At 45.8% G+C, this 19,361-nt stretch overlaps 1 protein-coding gene across 9 annotated transcripts in view; it reads left to right on the top strand.

Annotated features, from left to right (window-relative positions):
• The first annotated feature begins 1,306 nt into the window (after positions 1-1,306).
• The window catches only part of NCOA1 (nuclear receptor coactivator 1), a 247,091-nt gene continuing 229,036 nt past the window's right edge, over positions 1,307-19,361 (top strand). For 5 of the 9 annotated variants that reach the window (XM_014522550.2, XM_025210719.1, XM_025210720.1 and 2 more), the window contains exon 1: positions 1,307-1,543. The gene's annotated coding sequence lies outside the window, so the exon portion shown is untranslated. The remainder of the gene's footprint in view (positions 1,544-19,361) is intronic. The other 4 variants (XM_025210716.1, XM_014522549.2, XM_025210722.1 and 1 more) reach the window with 1 other exon arrangement.

Below are 19,361 nucleotides of genomic sequence, written 5' to 3'. Positions count from 1 at the left end.
TGATAGAGCTGGGGCTTGAAAAACCCATTTAATGAAGTGAGTAGGAATCATTCCTGAGCAAGTCATCGCTCTCACCCCTGCGGCTGCAAGGAGTCTTTGAAACGTGTTTAGAGATTAACTTGTGCTGGTTTCCTCTGGGGTGGTGTTTTTTCGTTTGGTTTTTTTTGTTTGTTTTGGGTTTTTTTTGTTTTTTTTTTTAGAGAAATCGTGTCGGTGCAGGTGGTTTTGTGGGGAGGTGCTGGTGGGAGTAGGGACCTCTGAAGGGTATCTGTCCACTGTCTCCAGGCTTGCTGCTTTAGCGGGGGCGACTCTAGTGCGGTGATGTGAGACACTGATGTTTTTGGCATGGTAGGTTGATTTAGTGTTTGGGTGAGTAGGTGCTGAGCAAACGGCTGCAACCCTGGATACATGTGTTGTTATTCTGGACAGTGATTTCTTCGACTTGACCTCCCTCCCTCCTTCCATCTTGCACATTTGCATGCAGGAAGAAACCTTTGAACAGCAAATTAAAGCACAGTCTTGTTTGAAGACCGGTGTAAGGCGCATCCACTGTGTAAAGAGATGGGCAGTGGCCAAAACCTTGGGGTCAGATGTCCAAAGCTTGAGAAACGTGAATCCTGATATTGCCTGCTGGTCCCTGTCCTGCTGTTTTAATAGCCCAGATTCCCTGTTGAATGCTCCCGGCCATTGGAAATGCCCAGATTTTTTAACTTAATTTCGAAACTTGGGCCCAGGCCCTTCTATACAGACTTCTCTGCTGCTTCCTGCTTGGTATGACTTATCCGTCTTATTTTGCTGTTCCAGTCTGTAGGACTAAAGCTTCCTGAAAGTGTTATTGAAGTTGCGTGCTCTTCTTTTTCGAGGCATTTTCCATGCTGATGGTAAAGCTGCCATTTGCTTTTGCAATTTGTTCAAGTTTTCTTCCTGTTAAAGCAAGCATATTCATTTGGCATAGGCTGATAAGTGCATTTTTAATTGTATGCATTGTGGATTTATAGGATGCCATTGTGTCTTAAACTAACGTTTCGAAATGGTGATTCCTCGGGGAAATGTCTGTCTTCTCAGTTCTGAAATGGATCTCTCTCGAAGGGGTTAGTTTACATAATATTTGAGCAGTAATGTTGGAGGCCTTTTGTAAATACTGTAAGATGCTTACTAAGCTAGTTGTCTTTGTTATGTAGACAAGCAGGCTTTAAATACTTTACTGCCTGTGCAAGAGCTGCGGCGTGGGTGTAGGGGAAGGGTGTGACATGTAACTCAACCCATTAGGCTCGCTGAACCTGGGGTGAAGAGCTGCTGGCTCGACAGATCAGCGCTTACTAGCTTTATAGCATATTTACATCCTTTTAATACGTGAACTCTCTTGTATGATTCAGTGTCTTCAGGTTAAAAGACAGCTTTGCTGCCGGTAGCATGACTTGGACTTCTGTTTGCTCTTTGTAGCTTTTTGGCTTCCTCTGTAAACTTGACATTGGGCGTAGGATATTGTGGGACCCGCTTCATTAATGGACATTTAGCAGACCGGCCGTGCTGTGAAATGGAGGTAAGAAAAGGAAAAATCCAGGTATTTTATGGCCTGCTTTTATACAAGCATGAATTCAAGGTCTGGGCTGTTTTCTCAACACTGCTCTATGTCCACATGCCATTTGCAAAAGGAGGTCATTGGATGCTACAGCACGCTGATTTGAAGAGCTGGATTTCTCAGCTTGCTTCGTTTGCTTGTTCAGTACGGGGGGAAGGAACGACTTCCCAGCGCGTCCTTGTAGAAACTACTGATAAGCAATAGTTTGTAAGTAAATTGTGCGTGGCAGGTGCTGCTGGAAAGTTCTCGTTTGGGTAATATTGACTTTAACTGTCCTGGCAGTTTTGCCTACGTCTTCTGACTCATAGTAGGAGTTTTTTTTGCAGTATCATTTGTAGGATGACAGCCTTTCAAATATGACTGCTAACTTTTTCCCATCGGTTATTTTTTTTTCCCCCCAGCTATTCCTAATGTTTTTGCCTCTGTGTGAGTAATTTTACAGAGGCAAAGCCTGTGTGAAAGTAATTTATTGCTGAAGATTATGGGAAATTAAATCAAGGCTAACTGCAGAGACTGGGCTTCAGAAATTAAAATCTCCAATTGCTGACTCAATTAGGATGCCTGTGGGTAATTGCTTGAGGTCCTGGCATTTATAGGGAAGAGAACCAGTTTCTTTTGTCAAATAATACTGAGCTGAAAAGCACTTATTGGCAAAATACAGTAGTTTACTTTGCTGTGTGTTATCGTGTTTATGTAACAACCATTGCCTTGTGTTTAGTTTGGTTTGGAAAAGGATGGATTCTCTTGTTTTACCTGCTAAACCACTTGGCTTTCCTTGCAGCCTTGAGGCTGCACAGGGTATTTTTAAAACAGAATTGGTCATTATTTTTCACAAAGAAAAGCATGTTCTGGTACTCCATGTGCCGCTGCTGGCAGCGTTCCCAATAATATCCCACCTCTTTCAAGGGGATGATAAATTGTTCATATAAAGCTTATTTCTGCTACATGATAACACGCAAGGTCTCCATGCAGAAGAAAATGATTTTCAAACATGTTTAATAGTGATCTAAACCACTGAGATGTTCTGTTACACGAATTAAAACAGCATCGGGGGGTGACATTAAGTAAAAGCAGGGGAAGAGAATGAGTGAATGACACAAGTGTGCACTTATGGATAATAGACATAATACCGGGAAGGGATACAGGGTTCTGATTGCAGAATCTTTGTTACTGGCAGCAATGCACAAGCCAGGGTGATCTTTAGATCCCAGATGACTTCACAGTTCAAACAAACCCAAAAAACCTGAAATTGGGCATTTGAAGCTGGGCAGATTTAATAGGAGCAGTTGGAAGATAGTTGTAAGGGTAAAGTCGCACTTTTGAATGCATTTTCTCTGCACACTGGTCTAAAATTCTTAGCATTTTTTTGTCAAGCAAACGTTGGGATCTGTTTTCCTATTGTTGCACGAGGGATTTAGCTCCCATTAGCATTAATGGATGTTAACCACATAATCTCCTGTTTCAGAGCATGTGTAGTAACAGATCCTTTCCCATCGATGCCAGGAGGATTTATCTCCGTCGGCCAAAGTAGTTCCTGTCATTGCAAAAGCCTTATTAAAAAATAAAATAAAATAAAAGTCCATAGACAGAAAGGTTCCCATCCAGCACATTTGGGAGCCAGCGTGTTGTATGTTCTGTAGCATCACGGATGTAACAAAAGCAGGGTTTATAAAAATAAAGTAAGAACTGGAGCTTTCCAGCTTTATATCCAGGAAAGCCGTAGGCTGGAGGGTCTTATATTGAAGGGCACTTCAGTTTTGTATCCCGTTTGCTTAGTCAAGAAGCTTTTTTCCCCCACTATATTAATGAAATAATTTACCATGACATTTTATGTCCTGGATATTGCTGTTCCCCTCAAATGAGTTTATTTTTATATTAAGCTTTCTGATCTATTATACATTAGAGAGTCAACCTGCTAATGGACCCCCTCCCCCATCCTTGCTTCTTTATTTGTTCATCGATTGACAAATGTACCTTCCTCTGTTCAAAGATAATTGAGATTTTTTACATGCATGCTTTGATTTGCATCGTGTTGCTAAATATCTGGCCTTCCTGATCTAGAGTTTTCAAGGGTTTAGGGTTTGCCATTTTGTGAAATGCCTTTGGGATGGTTTCCCTGCTCCTCTGCTTTGCTAGCTCAGGCTTTGTCCGGGCCTCTGATGCAGATCCTGGTGCTGAAGATGTCAGTCTCCTCCTCCCGAGTGCCGTGCTGAAAGTGGAAAGCCCACATACCGGTGATTAACCACGCAGTCATAATGCTAAGGATCTGCTTCTGTGAGGCAAGGGGAATAGCAAAGATGTTGATCACGGTCTTTCATTCCCACTGTTGATTGTCCTGTGCCATTAAACAACAACTCCCTCTGAGACGGATAAATGCCTTGATGATGATGATGATGACGGTGACAGCCACCGAGCACTTGAGAGCCTGGTATGAAGGCGAGGGACCTGCCCTTCCATAACAATCCAGATAACCATACTAGCAAACCACTAGAAGCAGTGCGACTTGAAGGTTAAGTTGGCTTCACCTTGTTAGCTGCACAAACAACGTGGGTTTTTTCTTGCTCTTTTGTTCAGTTTTAAGTTTAATGCATCTCGTGTTGGTTAGTGGTCTGTTAGCGCCACTGGAGAGGTGAAGGGAAGTCTGATATTATTAAAACCACAGAAAGAAGTGCTTTAGCAGGCAGAGGGTGAATGGGGCTTTGAAGCAACGGGGCATCCTCTTTGGAGATCACCTTGAAAGCTTGGGGTCCCTATATGCCGCTGCTGGGAAGGCAGTATGTGAGAGTGGATAGATGGCATCTTGCGGCAGGGACAGGCAGTGGGCAGACGTTGTAGGGTTTGGTCTGATAGCTGGAGGTCCTGGCTCTTCCCAATGGACTCAGTGACCTCTGGAGTTTGGAGAGCCTGTTTTTCCTGTACTGTAATGCACAGCTGGGGCTTTTAAAAATGCTTCCCTCTTGTTCGACAGAAAGGAGATGGTTCATTGGTTGTGCATGCTTGGTTAATTCATAGAGAGAATCCCAAGGAGTTGTCATGAATAATACCCCTAATACTTGGTTCCCCCCACGATGCCTGCCATTTTGCCTTCTCAGTTTCATGCTGCCTGCAGTCCAGCGTTTCGATTAAACAGTCCTTCCATAATGCAGATCTAACATCTTTTTGTGAAGCCGAGCTCTGTGACCCCCCCCCCCCCCCCAATGAATTATTGGTGATGCTGGATTTCATTTTCATTAGCCCTGTTACTGTTTACTCGAATATTTCTTTACAAGCCAGGGTAGGGAAGATATCTTTCTTTTTTTGGGCAGAAGCATCCAGCAGTCTGGAATCATTTATATGTTCAGGCTGCTCAGGATCTCAGACATAAAATATTAATTACATTATGCTGCATGAAATTAAATGCTGAATGAGAAGCATTTCTGTAGCCTTAAAGCACTGCTCTGAAAAGGAGCATGCAAAACCAGTACAGATCCCCATGCTGGAGGACTATAAAACATCTGGTCGTTGAGAAGGCCTCTGCATATTTCCTCTGGTGGGGCGTGCCTGGCCCATGCAGCTCTGGTAGTGGGCTCTGGACGGGCGTGCTTCCTCCCTCCGCTCTGCCCCTCGTCTCGCTGCTCTTCGCTGGTCTAGGAGCGGTGCTATGCAAGGGGGACGTGGTCCTCTCATGGCCCTGATTTCCCTCTACAACCAGCAACGCAGGATCAAGAGCTGCCCTGGACCTTTGGCCTTCATTCTTTCTCCTTCATGCTCTGTTTCTATTAACATTTTAGACAATCCATAGTCGTACGCACCATGAGCAAAACTGGTTTTAATTAGAATAGTTTTATTAGTGTTTTTGATTGTGTAAGATGGTTGTCTTGGAACATTAGTTATGCTCTTGAAGAAACCTCGGTAGTTGAACCAAAGGTTAAGAAACCAAGGCTTATGTGGTGTGCTGCTTTCCCTTTTGTCTTGCTGACTTTGGACACCCGTACCAGATGTTTCACCTGCCTTGGAGAGGGATGTTCTCCCTCAAGATGCTCTGCTTGCAGGGTCCTACACTGCGACCAAGGAAGGAGAAGGCACAAGGGACTTGAGGCTTCACCTCTTCAAAAAGCAAAGACAGCCAAGCTGGTGGAAGGAAACTGAGGCATCATTGTCTTCTGAAAAGGTCTAAAAGCTGGCTTTGCCCCCGGACACGTGTGTAGTAAAGGTAAAGGTTCCTTCCTTAGTTTGCCCACCCTGGTTACAGGCTCTGGGAAGCTGAAGGTGCCAAAGAGGATTCGAAGTGGAAATATCCAAAACGTGCCGGTGGAGATGATCTTGGTGTGCAGAGCCAAAGCATAAATGCATTGACGTAGTGGTTCCAGGTGCTGATAACAGTGCAGTCCTTCGTCTTCTTCACGCTTCTCTTGACAGCTTTCTCGGCAAGGAAAGGAGGACCTTCAAACTGCAACAGCCCACCCGGCATCCTCGGTGCCAGGTTTAGGCCCCATGTTGGGCTGCGATCAAGTTTTGAGGGCTGTGATCAAGTTTTTGCCAATCTCATTCTTTTCTGGGCCTTTTTCCCCCCTTCTGTTATTAACATGTCTAACTACAGACAAGTGGATATCTGGGAATTATTTTTATAGCAGGTTGTGCGATACTCTTCTTCCTTCCTGTCTCTCATCCCATGTCTATTCAGGCCTCCCTGTCTTTAGGTCCTGTTGATCCGAAGTGCTTGCCCTTTTCGGGATAGAGGCTATTAAAGATACTACCGGCAATCGAGGGAGCAGGGTTTTATTCAAGCCACTTCCTGATTCTGAAGTTGGAGGCCATTTTTTGCCCTATTCTGGACCTCTAGAAGAGCATAACTTTCTTCAGAAAACTTTTATTTCTGTATGCTAACTTTATCATTCCCTCCCTTTTTCTCAGAGATTGGTTTTCAGCTCTTGGTTTGGAGGACAATTATTTCCTTATCTCAGTCAGGCACACTTATCACAAGTGCCTCCATTTCAAAGCAAGAGAGTATCATTTTTCAGTTCAAGGGTCTTTCTTTCCAGCCTTGCTTCTGCTTCCAGAGTATTCACAAAATGTCTGTGGTGGCAAACAGATTTGTGATTATCCCCATTTGGACAATGGATGATCTTTCCAATGTCATTGCCTGGGCAGGCACTTTTTTTTAAAAGGCTGGGATTCATGATAAATTGGGGGGGGGAAAAAAAGGCACTGTTAGAACGCATTTCCAGCGTTTCCTTCAATAGGGCTGTTTTCGAGTGTCGACTGGGTAGACTGCTTCTTCCTCAGGGAAGATTTGTGAAGCAGCACTCGACTTTTGGCGCTGCAACTAATGTCCTCCCCGAACCATGTTCTTAGTTAAATAAATGGGGCTTGTGGCTTCAGCAACTTACCTTGCTCTTTATGCACGTTTCCAGCTGAGAGCCCGATGGCGTGCTCTGCAGATCGTCTTCCTGCGCTGTTGTGCAAGGCTGCAGCATCTATTGCGGAGGACGCAGGAAGGGAACATAGACGGCATTTGCAACGAGTGCAACAGAAAAAAATTGCTCTCTTATTTTTCTGTAGTCAAAAAATGAGGGGAAGCTAAGAGCTGGCATTTCCTGAGGGGTACCAGGAGTCTAAACAGGTTGACAACCACTGGCCTAGAGATGGTGTTGCATAGAAACATTGTGGAGGGCAGGATAATTTATTGGCAATTAATAGATGTTCTACCTCATCTCCTGCACAGTCATCTAGGTGGTTAAAACATGGTATATAAAAATAGACAGGGAAGTGTCTGGTCTGCTTGACGTTACAGGGTAAGCAGTAGTTTTCGGAGAACAGTGCTCTCACCCCAACGTAAACCGTGGCATTGCACAAAACAGCAAACGAAGGTAACTAGGTAAACCAATTCAAACATCAATCTTAAAGGAAAATTTTGCATGCTGAGATTATCCGGACATATAGACCTTTTTAATTTATTTTATTTTTTAATTTATTTAATTTAATTTATTCAAGAGTAGCAAGAGATAACCTGAGGTCTGAGATCAAGCATCTGTCTTTCCATTGGAAAATTGCACAAAACAGCAAACGAAGGTAACTAGGTAAACCAATTCAAACATCAATCTTAAAGGAAAATTTTGCATGCTGAGATTATCTGGACATATAGACCTTTTTAATTTATTTTATTTTTTAATTTATTTAATTTAATTTATTCAAGAGTAGCAAGAGATAGATGCTTGATCTCAGACCTCAGGTTGTCTTTTCATTGGAAAGATAAAACGGGATGCAGATAGGATTTTAACTGCACTTTCCAGAGTTTCCGGCCCCGTTGCCTTTGCAGCTGGGATCTACGAACTGCTTCTCTAAGTCACTCTCATCACAAAGGTTGAGACTCAGTCTTCACTTCAGCACATGGGTGATGTCTCCAGCACCCTCACTGCACCGGTATTCAAAATATGGTGGTAAACACCGAGGAAGAATGAAGTCGCAGAGGCTGCAATTGAAAGTGGAAAAGGCTTTAGGGTGGGCAAAAAAAAAAGTATACTTTTCCCTGGCTCTAATCAATACTTAATTATTTGCCATGTCTCAGAATCTCAGACTGTCACTATTTTTGGCTAAGGTGCATTTATCAGACACATCAGCCTTTCATTTTCTCGATGAAGACAAATTTGTCTTTGTCCATGAAATAGTTAAGGTTTCAACATCTACCCGCATACCAAAAGTCATCCATCTTCATGCGACTGTAACTTAGTTCTCATATAGTTAATGAAATATCCATTCGAGCCAAAGGAAAATGTTCTTTATTTCATCTGTTAATTAAAGCAACATTCTTGGCTGCAGTCGCATCTGAGGGAAGGGTTAGCTCGTAACGGGTGCTTATGGCAGAACCAGCATTTACAGTTTCTCATAAGGAGAAAGAAGCCTTAGATCCACATCCTGGATCTCTTCCTAAAATAGCCAGTGCTTTTTACGTTCATCAATCAATTGTGTGCTTTTCCTGAACCTCCGGCACGCACGGCTGAAGCCAAACTGCACATCTTAGATTCCAAAAGAGCTTCACCTTGCTATTTAGATACGACTAAAGAAATCAAGCATGCTTCATATTTGTTGTCTCTGATACTGAGAATCCAGAGGGGCAGGCAATATTTTTTTCAGTGCGATCAGGATGGGTTAAAATCTATGCATAAGAGGCCTCTCTCAATACTGGCTTCCATCCTTTTTCTTGAGGTCTAAGGTTCCCTTCTGCTAGGGCCGGTAGCATTTGTCACACGTACCGTACAGACGGTATAGCTGCCGTTTGGGACTCCATTCTCACTTTTTCTGTTCCTGGACTAAATGTCCAGATCTGAGGCTCGTGTTTGTAGGGTCTTTCAGTCACTCTTTAATTAGAGCTCTTTGGGCATGTCTGCTTATCGTAGTGATGCGCTACAACGCCATACGGCGTGCCGCGGCGATGAAGCGATCGCTTGGGTCTACATGTGATGGGCAGCTAAGTTGCCATAGGGGTGTTCCCCCCCAGTATAGCGTGCCCCTACGGCGATGGAGCAGCAAAATCGAATCGTGCCTGGCACTCACAGCGCAGTATGGGCAGTTACTGCGCCGCGCTTTAATGCTTCCAAAAGGAAGTACTAAAGCTCAGTGCCACAGCAACATCGCCATACGGCAGCGTGTAGACGCACCTTTTGTGCCGTTTTCCTTTTGCAGTCCACTGCTTGCCCATCTATCCCACAAGTAGATATATGCAGAGGCCACCTGGAAAACAAAATGAAAGTTATTTGTAACTGGAGTTTTTTGAGATGGACTCTGCATACTGGTGCGTGCTGCCCACCTTTCCCTCTTGCTCAGCACGTCAGTGCTAGCTAGCCCTGCGGAGATGCTGGGAGGGACAACGTGGAGGTGGGAGGAAGAGCAGAGAGCCGTGGGCCTCCTCTGTCGCTTTGCCCCTGAAACAGGAAGAGAGGAGGAGGAGCAGGCGACTGCTACCCGAGATGCTACCTTTTGCCTTTTTGGTAAAGCATTTGACCAGTGTTAGTGTGCAGAAATCCAATTACAAGAAAATAAACTTTTTTGAACCCCACCCGCCATTGATTTGATTTCATTAAATTAGGAGCATGATAAAATTAATCTACCTCTAACGACTACTGGCACAACAGTTTAAAATTCTGGCTGCTGCTTTGAATCAGTGCACAAAGTAATCCTTGTTTAAAAATCATCTAAGAGAACAGACAAAGGGACAGTCAAAATGAAGCAGTTCGGTGCATAGAGCAATTGGGTTTTTTTAACCTAATGATCAGCTTGTGCACATAGAACCAGATTTTGCCACTCCAGTTTGTGCTGAGCAATATCTTACTTGATGATCAACCCCACTTATTACAGCATCAGCACCGAGTGCTAGGAAAACTAAATTTAGCTAGGTGCCTGAGCAGCAGATACTCTCGGTGTAGTCTCACTTCTGGAAAGTAGCTGACAAATAGGCACGTATCACGCTCATCCATTGGAGAAGTGTTTTAGATATTCACTGTCAACTTGTAAACTTGTACTTCAGCCTGGAACGGCTATATGAAAAATATTTTTTTTCCACTTTGCTCTTATACACTGGGTACTTTTTGGATATATCTAATGTCACCATTTTCCCTTTTAGCGAGCGTGTAAAGGCGTATGAACACAAACAAGAACAAGTTGCCAACAGCACTGCATCAGAAGTGGGAATTTTTGTGCGTTGTTCTGATTCCAGGTGACAGCAGTGTTGGTAAAGGTGTTTGAGAAAATACCAGTGTGCCGCTCCGCTCTCTGTGTGGTTTGTGTTTGTGTCTGCCAGGCAGTGCAGTGTCAAAAGATAGAGAGTGGAGTTAGGGATTGAATCATAGAAATGAGGGCTGAAGGGACCTCAGGGGGTTGTATCTAGTCCAACTCCCTGCTCCAAGCAGGACCAGCCCCAACTACATCATCCCAGCCAAGGCTTTGTCTACCCGGGGCTTCAAAACCTCCAAGGATGGAGACTCCCCCACCTCTCTGTGTCACCTGATCCAGTGCTTCACCACCCTCCTAGTGAGAAAATTTTTCCTAATATCCAACCTCAGCTTCCCTTGCTGCAGCTTGAGCCCATTGCTCCTTGTCCTGCCATCTGCCCCCACTGAGAACAGCCCAGCTCCATCCTCTTTGCAGCCCCCCTGCAGGGAGGTGAAGGCTGCTATTCAATCCCCCTCGGTCTTCTCTTCTGCAGCCTCAATCAGGCCAGTTCCCTCAGCCTCTCCTCATCAGTCCTGTCCCCCAGCCCACAACCATTTTCATTGCCCTCCGCTGGACTTTCTCCAATGTGTCCACATCCTTCCTATAGTGGGAGGCCAAAACTGGACATGACTCCAGATGTGGCCTCACCAGTGCCAGATAGAAGGGAAGAATCACTGCCCTTGACCTTTTGGGGGCAACTGGGACTTCATCCAGATTCATTTTGTAACCTCGGGCAAAACAATGTACTTTTCTGTGCCTGTAAGATGAGTATCGTCCTACTTGTAGGGCTGTTGGGTTTAATGCGGCAGCATGGGGGAGCGGTATTCTGGTGAGAGGCGATGCTATAAATGCTCTATATTGCTCAGGTTTAGCCAGCCCCACGTACAATGCAAGGTGCACTAGCGTTGTGAAATGGCCACACCTGTACAGCGAGGAGGAGTGGTGCTGCGCGTCCGAACTCCAGACTGCTTTTTATTTCAAGTGTCAAGGACTCTCTCAAGGAGTGAAATGGAGAATGGCTGCAGGGGAAGTGGAGGGGTGAGAAAACTGGGGAAGGAAAAGGCAAAACCAGGCAACATAGCAGCTTGTTTTTGGATGTTTGTCCTACTTGGTTTAATTTCCTGGCAGTGTCCCACTCTGTGAGGAACAGAAATAAGTGGTGACAAACCAAGTATCCCCATGGAGTCTGGTCAGCGTTTTCATGTTACGCTTGGGCATATAATTCACTTAATGAGGCTCTGTGCTTTGGCCAGAGTTTCCATGTGTGCTCCTAAGTGAGCCATCGAAATCAAGTGGTCTGATAGTCAAGTTGCTGAAGGCCCAGCAGTTCTCTCCCTTAGATGTGTTTCCTTGGGTGTTCATATCGAAAACCTTGGCCTCTTCTTCCAAAAATGACTTGCCAGATCAGCAGAGGATTCACCCCACATTTCTGGCCCTGCATGAGCGAGTGAAACGTGCACCAAATCCAGCACGTCTCTCTGAGTAGTTCTAAAATAGTCATTGTTTTATTTTAATAATTTTGCTCAGCCTTGAAAAGCCTTTGCAGTATTACACGCTAAACAATTCCTTCTGAAGAGTGTTTTAAAGCAGATAAGAGGAACAGTGCTTTAGACGTGTCTTCAGAAATGTAAACAGTCATAGCAATACTACAGTACTTTATGGCGTTCCTGTTCAAAGGCAAGTGCAAGCTTAGTTGGCACAAGCTGCAACTTGCATGTGAACAGGAGGTAATTATGATGAAGTGAGTTCACTTCAGACTTCAAACACTAGGGAGTTAATTTGCTGTAACATGATTGAAAACACAAAACGTTTGTAGATGGTTTGCTCCCAGGATAGAGAATTTCAGCAAGAAACGCATGTTTCGACACGATTTCTTTTGAAAAGTGCAGCCATTGAGACATGATGTCGTTCATCAGATCCGGGACATACCGATGACCGTGTTGATCGTTGTACTAATTAATGAGATGGTACCTTTGTAGAAGAGCCAAGAGGCCAACTGGAAGCCTACTCAAAGGACACGGCTTGTCACGGTTCTTGTTTGGCATCTCCGCTCTTTTCTAGGTTTGGGGCCGATTGGCTTATTGCTGCTGTCCTACTCTTATCTATCCAGGTAACACTTGGGAACCTCTTAAAGAAAATCAGTAATTCAATGAACATTGTAAAACCACTTCTGAAAACAAAGAGGCCTGGCGTTTTTGGTCAGTCCACATTCTGATATTTTAGACTCCTCTGTTGCTTATTGCCTTGATTTTTAACTATTGCTGCTGTTTGAGATTACATAAATAAGAACTGATGGTTTCCCTTCTTGGCACCAACTTCACATTCACTTTTGTTACTCATAACGCCTTCCCTGTTTTCAACACAAGCGTGGGCCCACGTGAAGTACGTTTTGCCGAGACTTTAACGTTCAAATTTAAAACAAAACACAATCTGGGTTTTGAAGGTTGCACCCTGACGTTTTCTAGACCGTGTTTTCAACTCCAGGGATAGGTTGCCTTGTTAAAACCTCTGGGTCCACCAGAAGATCTTTTCTCAGGAAAGTGAGTATCCATGAGGTTTTGCAGGCGAGCTCTCATTTTCCAAGACTTGTGTGTTTTCTGCTGTCACTTCTGAAGTCGACTTCACCAGCCCTGCCTTGTGGAAGCAGACTAGTGGATCTAATACAGTGATCTATAGATGTAAGAGGTTGCATGGTCCAAGAGAAAAGTAATGGGATATAGAACATTTCACCCCTAGGTCACTGGTTGAAATATCTCCCAGGTTTAATAATGTGTTGACAGCTAAGGGAATAGCTCTGCTGTCTACACATGTTGCCCCTTGCCATAACGAAAAGCAAAGCTAAAGTTAAGAATATGAAACCAGAACTCTAGTTCTTACAGTAAAGTGCAGAAGACAGTTTGACAGCTTGTTGGTCTCTGAAACGACCTGGCTGTTTCAGTCCAGTTTCCAGCGAATAGAAATATATATGGCAAAAGCCACTGCAGTGAAGAACTCTGCAGATGGATTTAGTTTGAGGTTGGGTGGCTATGAAAACTTAACTTTCCTCTTACGCAAGGAATTATTTCCTCCAGATGAGGAATTGGGGCATGATGATGGAGGACAGTGGGAAGATAAAATAGGATAACAGGAGTTTCTGGCTCGTTCTGTGGGTTCATTTTTATTTTGGAGCATATAGGGCATGGGCTTAACACCAAGCAACTCCGTTTACATTCTGTGTCAGAATGGCAGGACCATAATTTTTAATGCAGATATGTGGGGGTGAAAAGGAGATGGTTAATACGCATTTTTGTGGAGGAGCCGATTTATGTTGTCTATCTTGGTTGTTGTGGCCTGATGAAAGTGGGAAGAGGCAGTGATTGAACATAGTCATAGAAAATGAGGGTTGAAGGGAGCTCAAGAGGTCACATCGAGTCCAACCCCCTGCTCCAAGCAGGACCAGCCCCAACTACATCATCCCAGACAAGGCTTTGTCTAGTTGGGTTTTAAACACCTCCAAGGATGGAAAGTCTACCACCTCCAGAGAGTTGGGGAATCGAACCAGGAGCTAGATGTCCCTATCAGAGCAGTCCTCCCCCACCCCCTTTCCCCTCCATCTTCTTAGTTTTTGGTTCCCTGCAAGCCCGGCTCCGAAATTCTCCAAAAACTCTGAAATGTTTTGGAGCCTTCCGATTCGTTTCAGAGCTGTTTCGGAGCCTTCTGTTTCAATTCAGATTTGATGTTTCGGGTGTCACAACCACAGGAAACATCTCCAAAACGAAATGGCTGCTGAAGTTTCGCACAGCCCTACTTCACTACCCTCCTGGTGAGAAAGTCTTTCCTAATATCTAACCTCAACTTCCCTTGCTGCAGCTTGAGCCCATTGCTCCTTGTCCTGCCATCTGCCCCCACTGAGACCAGCCCAGCTCCATCCTCTTTGCAGCCCCCCTGCAGGGAGGTGAAGGCTGCTATTCAATCCCCCTTGGTCTTCTCTTCTCCAGACTAAATCAGCCCATGACTGGTGAGGAGAGGCTGAGGGACATGTCCCCCCAGCCCCACAACCATTTTTGTTGCCCTCCGCTGGATCCTCTCCAATGTGTCCTCATCCTTTCTGCAGTGGGGGGCCAAAACTGGACACAGGACCCCAGATATGGCCTCCTCAGTGCTGAATAGAGGGAAGAATCAGTCCCTCAATCTGCTGGCACCGCTCCTCCCAATGCAGCCCAGGATGCCGGTAGCCTTCCTGGCACCACGGGCACACTGCTGGCTCCTGTTCAACTTATTGCCCACTGTCACCCCCAGGTCCTGCTGCTTAACCAGTCGGTCCCCAGCCTGTACCAGTGCATGGGATTGTTCCCTCCTAAGTGCAGGACATTGTACTTCTCTGTATTGAACCTCAAGAGATTCCCCTTTGGCCCAGCCCTCCAATTTGTCAAGACGTCTCTTTATCTGAGCCTGACCCTGCAGCGTATCTGCTGCTCTCCAGGAGCTCTCTCCGTCACGTCGAAGGGTCTGGCTGTAACTCTCAAGTTGGCCAATTCAGATTATGAAGAATGGGACTCCCTTGCCTAAAATCATTCTCCAAACTAATTTAGCCTCCTCATTGAATTGTTGATAAATTGTTGATGGCGTTGCTTTTTCACTGTCGTAAATTTGCCAGCCATGGCAAAATAATACTTGGCTCTTTTGTATAACACTTCTAAGTAGCTTTCTGGTAGTCTTTTGCCAAGAAGTTTAACATTTTCTGATGGGGAAACTGAGGCGTGCAAAGGTGCAGTGACTTGCCTGAAGTTGCCCAGGAGGCCAGGCTTTTCCTATAGGCTACAAACTACATTGTCCGGGGGGTCCCCATGGACCAGCTGACGCTATACCGCAAGGCGGAGGTTGAGCATCCCGACCTAGTAGCATTGCAGCGTGTTTTCCAGCCAGAAAGTTCTCGCCACGCTAGAAGTGATTCTGCGAGAGGCAGGTGATTCTCAGTGGAAATGGCTTCATTTTTTGCATACTTTTTATAACATGATGTGGGGGAGGGAGTGGCATTCATAGCGGAAAGTCTCTGATCATAGAAGTGTTCACACCCGTTTGTGTTCCTAGCATCGGTGTGATTTCATTGGAGACAGGCCCTCTCACTTCTTTTCCAGCGTCATAGAGCAGTTGGTTTAACCGAAGGGTTTTCCAGGCCCCACGCTAATAGACTATCTTTCTTGTAACTATTACAAGTCTGCTGGTTAGCAAGATTAATTGGGCATCTTGAACAAAGACGCTATTTCTAATTTAGTCGGTGAGCCGCAGAAAAGTATTTAATATAGATTCAGTGCCACGGCTGTCCTCTCGAAACCATTTTGTAGCTAATGGCCTGAAATACTCCAAGGCTGGAATGGACAACCCCTCAGATGCTCACAAAATGGCTCAAAAATCAGCCCCCAACCCCACCTGCTCCATAAAAACTTGAAGAATCCATGGAAATTGTATGAAAGCTCAGTCACAAATGGCTTATTTCGTAATCGTTTCTTGTTGTGCGGGCCCATGTGCAGTCATCTTGCTGGCATGCTGTAAGATGTTGCTTCTGGCTGTTCAGATCTTCAGAGCTTTTTCTCAAGGAAAAAAAAAATGTAGATTTTTTTCTGTGATAGTCCAGTAATCTTGGCTATTGATAAATGAAAATCTTGCCACTGAGATGGAACACAGATGCTTTTATTTGTAATTGTTTGCATTTTGGGAATGTGACCAGAAGTCCGTGCTACTAAGCTGCTGATTCATATTTCCATCAGACGATGGAGGTATAAGGAGGCTGCAGGAACAGTTGCAAGAACCGGGAACACATGCAATGCCTCCAATGAATGTCTCGCCACTAAACTACTGCAAGCTAAGAACAGATGCATCTGCTTTTCAGACTAGCAGGATCCAGATGAAGGTATTGAAAGGATTTACATTTGCATTGCCTTGATTTTAAACCACTGATTTTTTTCCAAATGCATGTGGACTATTTTGCAAAAGAAAAATCCAGTCTTTTTTATCTTGGAGAAAAAAAAAAGCGTGTGTGTGTGTCTTTTCTGTCTGTCTGGATTTTATGACTTTGGATTTTATGACACCAAGTCATCTCTTTTGTAGAGTGACTAGTAAGGTAGCATGCCTGGGGAGGAACTTGCTAGAGACAAGGCAGTATAACTCAATTGTTTTCATCCATAGTAGGAAGGAGGAGTTGCGTTTGAGCTATCGCCGTTTTATATCGAGGGAAACTGCACTGGAGGGGGTGAGGCGAGTCGGTGAGTAGGCCAGGGGCCCAGTCCCTTCTTCCGTCCTCCTTAGGGATGCTGCTCCCTCGTGCTGGTGTTGTGAGTATTTTAGGTCTGTTTGTAGAGCACTCTGAACGACCTAAAGCGACACAAGTATTTGCTGAGGAGCCTTTCCATGGGTCTAGTTCAGAAGATGGATTGGCTTGTCTTCTGGCTGGTAAAGCGGATGGAGGCCCCTCGCACCCGCACGGTTGCAGGGACGTGCTATAATCTTAAACTGCATCTCCTTAGTTCAAACGCTGAGAGGATGCAGTACACTGGATTGCATTTCAAGCTTCCCCATGAATATTGTGACAAAAACTGGTGTGGGTTGTATATGCGACTTGACATCGCTTAGCCCCTGTAAAGTGTGTGTAGGGGAGGATGGGGCTGTGGGTGTTAAATGGGCTCCACCTCCAGAGGATGGCTGTGGCGCCTGCTAGCGGCCACTCTGACCCTGTCCTGCCTTGCTAGTCTCTCTGGTTACCTGGCACACCTTAATGCCCAATTAATATCAATATGGGGGGCTGCCCTCGGAGACTGCAGCAAGTCTTGGGTGCTTTGCTCATTGCTGGGTGGCCATGGACTGTCCCCAGTCCCTGCCAGAACCAAGCATTGCTCGTTTCCCTGCCTCGTTGCTCTGGGCCCACTGGCCCTGTAGCCAAACTCTCTGCCCCATGAGCCCACTTGTACTCTGCCGGCAGTAATTGTGGCCTCTTGCCTCCCCCATAGCCATGCTCATGCCCATGCCTCACGGGTCTTGTACTGCTCCCTGGGCTCTCTGGCTCTATACTGGTCTCACCCCAGCTGCTGCCTGTCACGGTCTCAGGCCACCTGATCTCAGCACCTGATCAAAGCACAGATTACCTCCCAGGCACCCCCTGTAGCCTCTGATCGCTCCTGTAGCCAGTCCTAAACCTTCGGTTACTGCAAGCCCTAAAGCAGGAACAAATAACTTACCCCCCCTGTATACTGCTCCATTGCTCAAGATCAGGCTCAGGCCCTTTTCTCCTCCCTTTCTGTTATCTCATCTGGCTCTCCCACGGCTCAGGTGCTGCTAACTCCCTAAGCAGCAGCCCAGCCTCCCGCTGCCTGCAGTTTGCAGGCTAGGCCTGTAGCCCTTTAGTCTGGAGTGGGCAAAATACGGCCCATGGGCTGAATCCATCCCACTGCGGGTCTTTGTCCAGCCTGGTCCTGCCTGGTCCAGGCACCATCCAGCCGTGGCATGTCCCACCACCCCCTGGGCATGCAGCAGAGCTGGGGCTGCTGCATGGCTGGACTGCCTTTCTAGGCAGCTCAGGTGGCAGCAGCTCCTTCCAGCTGCTGCCACCGCTGGCCCCAGCCCCATGGTACCGGTGGGGTCCTGCGCCGTACGGCCCCGTGCATCCTGCGCCTGCTCTGGGCTCGCTGGCACAGGCTCAGCAGTGGCAGCGCTGGGCAGAAACTGCTGCTCAGCGCGGGGGACAAGCGGTCCCTCCCCATCACCGTTGCAAGCCATTCCTGGTGCAGCCAGCGGAGCCCATGCCGGGCTGTCCTGCATCTGTGCTGCCGTCACCACTGCCTCTGGGCTGCAATCCCTCTTCGGAAAGTCCACTTTTAAATAAAACACCCTCGCTTTTTAAACCTTCCTTTCAGAATGACCAGCGTTTCTGTCCTGCTTCAGATATTTAGAAGGGGCGATGGCTGCAGCTTGGCTGGGCTTGAGAATAGCTGCCCCAAACATCTAGCAGTGCTGCTGGCCCTTTCTCCCTTCTGCTCCCCACGGGCTTGTAGCCTCTTCTGTTCACTTTGGAGCTGCAGGTAGCGGTTAGCACCTCCTTGCAAGGAGGAAACGCATCCCTCTGTGCTCTCTCCCGAGGTGTACATGTGAAAGGAAGTGCAGCCTGCCATCGACAGAGCAATGAATTTGATTTTGCTTGAAGGCTTGTCAAATGCTCAGAGTAAAACGATGGGAAAATACCAAGAGATTCCTTGCCCTGCCAGTTTTAAGAACCTGGGATATTAACTGAAACACTACATTTTTTTCAGATGGAATGGGGATTTTTTTCCCCCACCTTTTCATCCCTCCTGTCTCCCTCCCTCCCCAATGTCCCTATAAGGCAAATGCTACTAACGTGTTAGAACATAAGCAGGTAATAACCCCCCCCATAATCAGTTAATCAAATATAGTTGAGCTGTAGCTCAAACAAAAATGATGAGCCCCGAGGCAGGCATTTATGGAGTGAGCTTCAGCAGCCTTTTTTCTGCAGGATGTCAAACTAAATGATCAGAAACAGCCCTTTTTGGCCTGAGAAATACCTGTGGAAACCGAGTCATTTTTAATTTTGAAGTTTTCAGTGCGGCCTCAGTTCAATGGTGACTATTACTGCTCCTAAGCAGTTTGAGCCAAACCAGGTTATGATTTTTTTTTTCCAAGTAGAAATTACATGCTCCGATTACACGTGATGCAAAATATTTTACTTTCGTTGTTCAGAAATACCTGAAATTACGCATTTAACCCCCTCTTGCACAGAAGACATCAGAAAAATAACATTCAGGTCAAGTATAAAGACACTTTGGTTCAGTATTTTCGAAGCTAGGAGCAAAGTGTGCGTGTTTCTGTTGGTTTGGGCCTGGAACAGCATGGTCTTGACCAGATAACGGTGCATTCTCGTTGCCAGTATTGCATTATGAATGGGTGATAGGGCAGAGATAAAGGAGCACAGGGCTAGAAGTTGCTCTTCTTATCTTAGCCCTGCTGCTGACTTGCTTGTCAGAAGAGGTAGCATCTAACTTTTTCCCCTGTTATGCAAATATCCCAGTGGGGAGAGCACAGGAAGGCTTTTCCTTGCTGGGTGAGG

The sequence above is a fragment of the Alligator sinensis genome, unplaced genomic scaffold (assembly GCF_000455745.1).
Source record: "Alligator sinensis unplaced genomic scaffold, ASM45574v1 scaffold637_1, whole genome shotgun sequence".
In the NCBI taxonomy this organism is placed as follows: Eukaryota; Metazoa; Chordata; order Crocodylia; family Alligatoridae; genus Alligator; species Alligator sinensis.
This window is presented reverse-complemented; position numbering and strand designations above follow the sequence as displayed.